Raw genomic sequence first — 8,767 nt, forward strand, 5'->3', positions numbered from 1 at the left:
TGTAATTGTTTCGGTGTTGTCATATCTTGTCAAGTGAATAAGTGCTACTGTAATCAAGGAAGTCAGTTGGTAGTGCAGTGTAGATACTAGTACTGCCACTAGAGATGGTAGATTACTAGTGTTAGTTGTTCGCAGTAACTTTGTTGTTGTTGTAATATCACCAACAGACATGGCTGTTTCACCATTAAGGATTCCAGCTTTAAGGAAATGTTGAAATATTTGGATTGGCACCCTTTGCAGTGAAACTCTCCTCACTGTGTAGTTTTACTGATGTTAACATTAACCTCATTCAAACACACGTGTCTGTCTGGCACACTGAAGGCGAAGACCCTTTAGAGGGCTATTTGACAGTACATTTTGCAGTACACTTAGTTATCGACTACGTCCAATCAAAACTGGACCGTATAGATGTCATCTTTATATGAGCACTTTGGATATAAAATGGCCTTCCTGATAGTAAATAGTACTCTGTAACCTCTCAATCTTTCTCGTTGTTATGGTTGTCACGTATCCCCTTGACTTACAGTATGCAACAATATTTGGTTAATAATCAAATAGTCTTAACTAATAGTGTCTCTCGTCCAGAGACTGGATTGAGTAATCCAGAATGTCAATAGTTTGTCATTGGTGGGTTTCATGAAACTGTTTTTTACCTGTCACTGAATCGCACCTGTTTTCTGGCAAACCCATTGTTTTGAAATATCCAGGCCTAGGACATTTTCAAGGCCGTAGCACCCTGTCTATGTCAGGTTGAAGCAGTGCTACTGTAATCAAATGAACTCAGTTGATAGTGCAGTGTAGATACTAGTACTGTCACTAGAGGGTAGATTACTACATGAACAGTGACTGATATGGATGCCTCAATGGATGAGGCAGGTAAAGGGTTACACACAGGACACATAAACGAGTTTCCTAAGCCTTGAGGGACCCATCTCCAAGAGAGCAGGGTTTAATTCAATGACCTTGAAAATACTTTGAAACAAACATATATAAAAATAAGTGTACTTCAACTAAGTTTGAAGTGGACCCTTCGTTTTATGAACTTTCCCAAGTTTTGAGCTTGCAGAACACGACCCAGGTTCCTGCGGAGGGAGGCTTGTTTGACCCTGTTGTCTTGTGTAGATCTGTAGCATCGCAATGGGATGTTTTCTTGAGCTTGAGGCTTTTGTCAATGCTGACGTAACTTTTTGTCTTGATGTGTTTTGCCAGTGGATGTAAGGGAGTTGGGGTGACTCTGTGAAGTGGACTGGCCCAACACTACAAAGCTCTATGACATTATTACTTTGGATGATTTCTATGTGGAATGCCTACTCTCTGTGCCAGTTACGTTAAAGTGGTTCAGAATAAGTCCCCCAGAGTCACAGGGGGCTGCTGAGGGGAGGACGGCTCATAATGGCTGGAATGGAGTAAATGAAATTGATGTGTTCGATACCATTTCATTAATTCCGTTCAAGGCATTACTATTAGCCTATCCTCCCCAATTAAGTTGCCACTGGCCTACTGTGCTCAGTCCTTATAACTTCAAAGAGAAGAGATGCTACATCAGAGTGCTCTTTGATCTGTGGCTCTCCAGTTGTATTCATGGTCACATCGCAGAGTGTCCTGTCCTGTCCAGATGACTGTCTGAGAGGTTCTTTTTTTACTTTTTTTATTCATTTCACCTTTATTTAACCAGGTAGGCTAGTTGAGAACAAGTTCTCATTTGCAACTGCGACCTGGCCAAGATAAAACAAAGCAGTTCGACACATACAACAACACAGAGTTACACATGGAATAAACAAACATACAATCAATAATACAGTACAAAAAAGTATATATACAGCATGTGCAAATGAGGTAGGATAAGGGAGGTAAGGTAATAAATAGTCCCTGGTGGCGAAGTAATTACAATATAGCAATTAAACACTGGAATGTTAGAATGTGCAGAAGATTAATGTGCAAGTGGAGATACTGGGGTGCAAAGGAGCAAGATAAATAAATAAATACAGTATTGGGATGAGGTAGTTGGATGGGCTATTTACAGATGGGCTATGTACAGGTGCAGTGAGCTGCTCTGACAGCTGGTGCTTAAAGCTAGTGAGGGAGATAAGAGTCTCCAGCTTTAGTGATTTTTGCAGTTCGTTCAAGACATTGGCAGCAGAGAACTGGAAGGAAAGGCGGCCAAAGGAAGAATTGGCTCTGGGGGTGACCAGTGAGATATACCAGCTGGAGCGCGTGCTACGGGTGGGTGCTGCTATGGTGACCAGTGAGCTGAGATAAGGCGGGGCTTTTACCTAGCAGAGACTTGTAGATGACCTGGAGCCAGTGGGTTTGCCGACGAGTATGAAGCGAGGGCCAGCCAACGTGAGCCTACAGGTCGCAGTGGTGGGTAGTATATGGGGCTTTGGTGACAAAACGGATGGCAATGTGATAGACTGCATCCAATTTGCTGAGTAGAATGTTGGAGGCTATTTTGTAAATGACATCGCCGAAGTCGAAGATCGGTAGGATGGTCAGTTTTACGAGGGTATGTTTGGCAGCATAAGTGAAGGATGCGAAATAGTAACCCGATTCTAGATTTAATTTTGAATTTGAGATGTTTAATGTGAGTCTGGAAGGATAGTTTACAGTCTAACCAGACACCTAGGTATTTGTAGTTGTCCACATATTCTAAGTTAGAACCGTCCAGAGTAGTGATGCTGGACAGGTGGGCTGGTGCGGGCAGCGATCGGTTGAAGAGCATGCATTTAGTTTTACTTGCATTCAAGAGCAGTTGGAGGCCACAGAAGGAGAGTTGTATGGCATTGAAGCTCGTCTGGAGGTTAGTTAACACAGTGTCCAAAGAAGGGCCAGAAGTATACAGAATGGTGTCATCTGCGTAGAGGTAGATCAAAGAATCACCAGCAGCAAGAGCGACATCATTGATGTATACAGAGAAGAGAGTCGGCCCGAGAATTGAACCCTGTGGCACCCCCATAGAAACTGTCAGAGGTCCGGACAACAGGCCCTCCGATCTGACACACTGAACTCTATCAGAGAAGTAGTTGGTGAACCAGGCGAGGCAATCATTTGAGTAACCAAGGCTGTTGAGTCTGCCAATAAGAATGTTGTGAGTGACAGAGTCGAAAGCCTTGGCCAGGTCGATGGATATGGCTGCACAGTAATGTCTCTTATCGATGGCGGTTATGATATCGTTTAGGACCTTGAGCGTGGCTGAGGTGCACCCATGACTTGCTCTGAAACCAGATTGCATAGCGGAGAAGGTACGGTGGGATTCGAAATGATCGGTAATCTGTTTGTTGACTTGGCTTTCGAAGACCTTAGAAAGGCATGGTAGGATAGATATAGGTCTGTAGCAGTTTGGGTTTAGAGTGTCTCCCCCTTTGAAGAGAGGGATGACCGCGGCAGCTTTCCAAACTATGGGAATCTCAGACGATACGAAAGAGAGGTTGAACAGGCTAGTAATAGGGGTTGCAACAATTTCGGCAGATCATTTTAGAAAAGAGAGGGTCCAGATTGTCTAGCCCGGCTGATTTGTAGGGGTCCAGATTTTGCAGCTCTTTCAGAACATCAGCTATCTGGATTTGGGTGAAGGAGAAATGGGGGAGGCTTGGGCGAGTTCCTGTGGGGGGTGGAGGGCTGTTGATTGGGGTAGGGGTAGCCAGGTGGAAAGCATGGCCAGCCGTAGAAAAATGCTTATTGAAATTCTCAATTATAGTGGATTTATCGGTGGTGACAGTATTTCCTAGCCTCAGTGCAGTGGGCAGCTCTTATTCTCCATGGACTTTACGGTGTCCCAGAACTTTTTTGAGTTTGTGCTACAGAATGCAAATTTTTGCTTGAAAAAGCTAGCCTTAGCTTTCCTAACTGCCTGTGTAAATTTGTTCCTAACTTCCCTGAAAAGTTGCATATCACGGGGGCTATTCGATGCTAATGCAGAACGCCACAGGATGTTTTTTGTGCTGGTCAAGGGCAGTCAGGTCTGGAGAGAACCTGGTTCTGGTTAAAAAGAAAGTTGAATGGGGCATGCTTATTTAAGATGGTGAGGAAGGCACTTTTAAAGAATAACCAGGCATCCTCTACTGACGGGATGAGGTCAATATCCTTCCAGGATACCCGGGCCAGGTCGATTAGAAAGGCCTGCTCGCTGAAGTGTTTTAGGGAGCGTTTGACAGTGATGAGGGGTGGTCGTTTGACCGCAGAACCATTACAGATGCAGGAAATGAGGCAGTGATCGCTGACATCTTGGTTGAAAACAGCAGAGGTGTATTTGGGGGGCAAGTTGGTTAGGATGATACCTATGAGGGTGCCCGTGTTTACAGATTTGGGGTTGTACCTGGTGGGTTCATTGATAATTTGTGTGAGATTGAGGGCATCAGGCTTAGATTGTAGGATGGCCGGGGTGTTAATAAGCATGTCACAGTTTAGTTCACCTAGCATCACGAGCTCTGAAGATAGATGGGGGGGTAATCAATTCACATATGGTGTCCAGGGCACAGCTGGGGGCAGAGGGTGGTCTATAGCAAGCGGCAACGGTGAGAGACTTGTTTTTGGAAAGGTGGATTTTTAAAAGTAGAAGCTCGAAATGTTTTGGTACAGACCTGGAGAGTAAGACAGAACTCTGCAGGCTATCTCTGCAGTCGATTGCACCACCGCCCCCTTTGGCAGTTCTATCTTGTTGGAAAATGTTGTAGTTAGGGATGGAAATTTCAGGGTTTTTGGTGGTCTTCCTAAGCCAGGATTCAGACATGGCAAGGACATCCGGGTTGACAGAGTGTGCTAAAGCAGTGAATAAAACAAACTTAGGGAGGAGGCTTCTAATGTTAACATGCATGAAACCAAGACTTTTACGGTTACAGAAGTCAACAAATAAGAGCACATGGGGAGTAGGAGTGGAGCTAGGCACTGCAGGGCCTGGATTAACCTTTACATCACCAGAGGAACAGAGGAGGAGTAGGATAAGGATACGGCTAAAGGCTAGTGCGTTCAGAGCAGAGAGTAAAAGGAGCAGCTTTCTGGGCGCGATAGAATAGATTCAAGGCATAATGTACAGACAGAGGTATGGTAGGATGTGAGTACATTGGAGGTTAACCTAGGCATTGAGTAATGATGAGAGAGATATTGTCTCTAGAGACGTTTAAACCAGGTGATGTCATATGTGGGAGGTGGAACTAAGGCATATTGAGCAGGGCTAGAGGCTCTACAGTGAAATAAGACAATAATCACTAACCAGGACAGCAATGGACAAGGCATATTGATATTTTTTATTTATTTATTTTTATTTAACCTTTATTTAACCAGGTAGGCAAATTGAGAACACGTTCTCATTTACAATTGCGACCTGGCCAAGATAAAGCAAAGCAGTTCGACACATACAACAACACATAGTTACACATGGAGTAAAAACAAACATATAGTCAATAATACAGTGAAAAAGATAAAAAAATAAGTCTATATACAATGTGAGCAAGTGAGGTGAGATAAGGGAGGTGAAGGCAAACAGATATATGTATAAATAAATAAAAATATAAAAAGACCATGGAGGCGAAGTGAGTACAACACAGCAAGTAAAATAAAAACTAAAAAAAACACTGGAATGGTTGGTTTGCATTGGAAGAAAGTACAAAGTAGAGACAGAAATAATGGGGTGCAAAGGAGCAAAATAAATTAATAAATAAATACAGTAGGTAAAGAGGTAGTTGTTTGGGCTAAATTGTAGATGGGTTATGTACAGGTGCAGTAATCTATGAGCTGCTCTGACAGCTGGTGCTTAAAGCTAGTGAGGGAGATAGGTGTTTCCAGTTTCAGAGATTTTTGTAGTTCGTTCCAGTCATTGGCAGCAGAGAACTGGAAGGAGAGGCGTCCAAAGGAAGAATTGGTTTTGGGGGTGACTAGAGAGATATACCTGCTGGAGCGCGTGCTACGGGTAGGTGCTGCTATGGTGACCAGCGAGCTGAGATAAGGGGGGACTTTACCTAGCAGGGTCTTGTAGATGACCTGGAACCAATGGGTTTGGCGACGAGTATGAAGCGAGGGCCAGCCAACGAGAGTGTACAGGTCGCAGTGGTGGGTAGTATATGGGGCTTTGGTGACAAAACGGATGGCACTGTGATAGACTGCATCCAATTTATTGAGTAGGGTTTTGGAGGCTATTTTGTAAATGACATCACCGAAGTCGAGGATTGGTAGGATGGTCAGTTTTACAAGGGTATGTTTGGCAGCATGAGTAAAGGATGCTTTGTTGCGGAATAGGAAGCCAATTCTAGATTTGACTTTGGATTGGAGATGTTTGATGTGGGTCTGGAAGGAGAGTTTACAGTCTAACCAGACACCTAGGTATTTGTAGTTGTCCACATATTCTAAGTCAGAGCCGTCCAAAGTAGTGATGTTGGACAGGCGGGCAGGAGCAGGCAGCGATCGGTTGAAGAGCATGCATTTGGTTTTACTTGTATTTAAGAGCAGTTGGAGGCCACGGAAGGAGAGTTGTATGGCATTGAAGCTCGCCTGGAGGGTTGTTAACACAGTGTCAAAAGAAGGGCCAGAAGTATACAGAATAGTGTCGTCTGCGTAGAGGTGGATCAGAGAATCACCAGCAGCAAGAGCGACATCATTGATGTAAACAGAGAAGAGAGTCGGTCCAAGAATTGAACCCTGTGGCACCCCCATAGAGACTGCCAGAGGCCCGGACAACAGACCCTCCGATTTGACACACTGAACTCTATCAGAGAAGTAGTTGGTGAACCAGGCGAGGCAATCATTAGAGAAACCAAGGCTGTCGAGTCTGCCAATGAGGATGTGGTGATTGACAGAGTCAAAAGCCTTGGCCAGGTCAATGAATACGGCTGCACAGTATTGTTTCCTATCGATGGCGGTTACGATATCGTTTATGACCTTGAGCGTGGCTGAGGTGCACCCATGACCAGCTCTGAAACCAGATTGCATAGCGGAGAAGGTGTGGTGTGATTCGAAATGGTCGGTAATCTGTTTGTTGACTTGGCTTTCGAAGACCTTAGAAAGGCAGGGTAGGATAGATATAGGTCTGTAGCAGTTAGGGTCAAGGGTGTCCCCCCCTTTGAAGAGGGGGATAACCGCAGCTGCTTTCCAATCTTTGGGGATCTCAGACGACACGAAAGAGAGGTTGAAGAGGCTAGTAATAGGGGTGGCAACAATTTCAGCAGATAGTTTTAGAAAGAAAGGGTCCAGATTATCTAGCCCGGCTGATTTGTAAGGGTCCAGATTTTGCAGCTCATTAAGAACATCAGCTGACTGTATTTGGGAGAAAGAGAAATGGGGAAGGCTTGAGCGAGTAGCAGAGGGGAGGGCAGTGCTGTTGTCCCGGGTAGGGGTAGCCAGGTGGAAAGCATGGCCAGCCGTAGAAAAATGCTTATTGAAATTCTCAATTATAGTGGATTTGTCGGTGGTGACAGTGTTTCCTATCTTCAGGGCGGTTGGAAGCTGGGAGGAGGTGTTCTTATTCTCCATGGACTTTACGGTGTCCCAGAACTTTTTTGAATTTGTGTTGCAGGAAGCAAATTTCTGCTTGAAAAAGCTAGCCTTGGCTGTTCTAACTGCCTGTGTATATTGGTTTCTGGCTTCCCTGAAAAGTTGCATATCACGGGGGCTGTTCGATGCTAATGCAGAACGCCATAGGATGTTTTTCTGTTGGTTAAGGGCAGTCAGGTCAGGAGAGAACCAAGGGCTATATCTGTTCCTGGTTCTAAATTTCTTGAATGGGGCATGCTTATTCAAGATGGTGAGGAAGGCCTTTTTAAAAAATGACCAGGCATCCTCTACTGACGGGATGAGATCAATATCCTTCCAGGATACCCCGGCCAGGTCAATTAGGAAGGCCTGCTCGCTGAAGTGTTTCAGGGAGCGTTTGACAGTGATGAGTGGAGGTCGTTTGACCGCTGACCCATTACGGATGCAGGCAATGAGGCAGTGATCGCTGAGATCTTGGTTAAAAACAGCAGAGGTGTATTTGGAGGGCAAGTTTGTTAGGATGATATCTATGAGGGTACCCGTGTTTACGGAATTGGGGTGGTACCTGGTAGGTTCATTAATAATTTGTGTGAGATTGAGGGCATCAAGCTTAGATTGTAGGGTGGCTGGGGTGTTGAGCATGTTCAAATTTAGGTCGCCTAGCAGCACGAGCTCTGAAGATAGATGGGGGGCAATCAGTTCACATATAGTGTCCAGAGCACAGCTGGGGGCAGAGGGTGGTCTATAGCAGGCGGCAACGGTGAGAGACTTGTTTTTAGAGAGGTGGATTTTTAAAAGTAGAATTTCAAATTGTTTGGGAACAGACCTGGATAGTATAACAGAACTCTGCAGGCAGTCTTTGCAGTAGATTGCAACACCGCCCCCTTTGGCCGTTCTATCTTGTCTGAAAATATTGTAATTGGGGATAAAAATGTCTGAATTTTTGGTGGTCTTTCTAAGCCAGGATTCAGACACGGCTAAAACATCCGGGTTGGTAGAGTGTGCTAAAGCAGTGAACAAAACAAACTTAGGGAGGAGGCTCCTAATGTTAACATGCATGAAGCCAAGGCTATTACGGTTACAGAAGTCATCAAAAGAGAGCGCCTGGGGAATAGGAGTGGAGCCAGGTACTGCAGGGCCTGGATTCACCTCTACATCACCAGAGGAACAGAGGAGAAGTAGGATAATGGTACGGCTAAAAGCTATGAGAATTGGTCGCCTAGAGCTACCAGAGCAGAGAGTAAAAGGAAGTTTCTGGGGGCGATAAAATAGTTTAAAGGAATAATGTACAGACAAAGGTATGGTA

This window comes from Salvelinus fontinalis, chromosome 4 (genome assembly GCF_029448725.1).
Source record: "Salvelinus fontinalis isolate EN_2023a chromosome 4, ASM2944872v1, whole genome shotgun sequence".
Lineage (NCBI taxonomy): Eukaryota > Metazoa > Chordata > Actinopteri > Salmoniformes > Salmonidae > Salvelinus > Salvelinus fontinalis.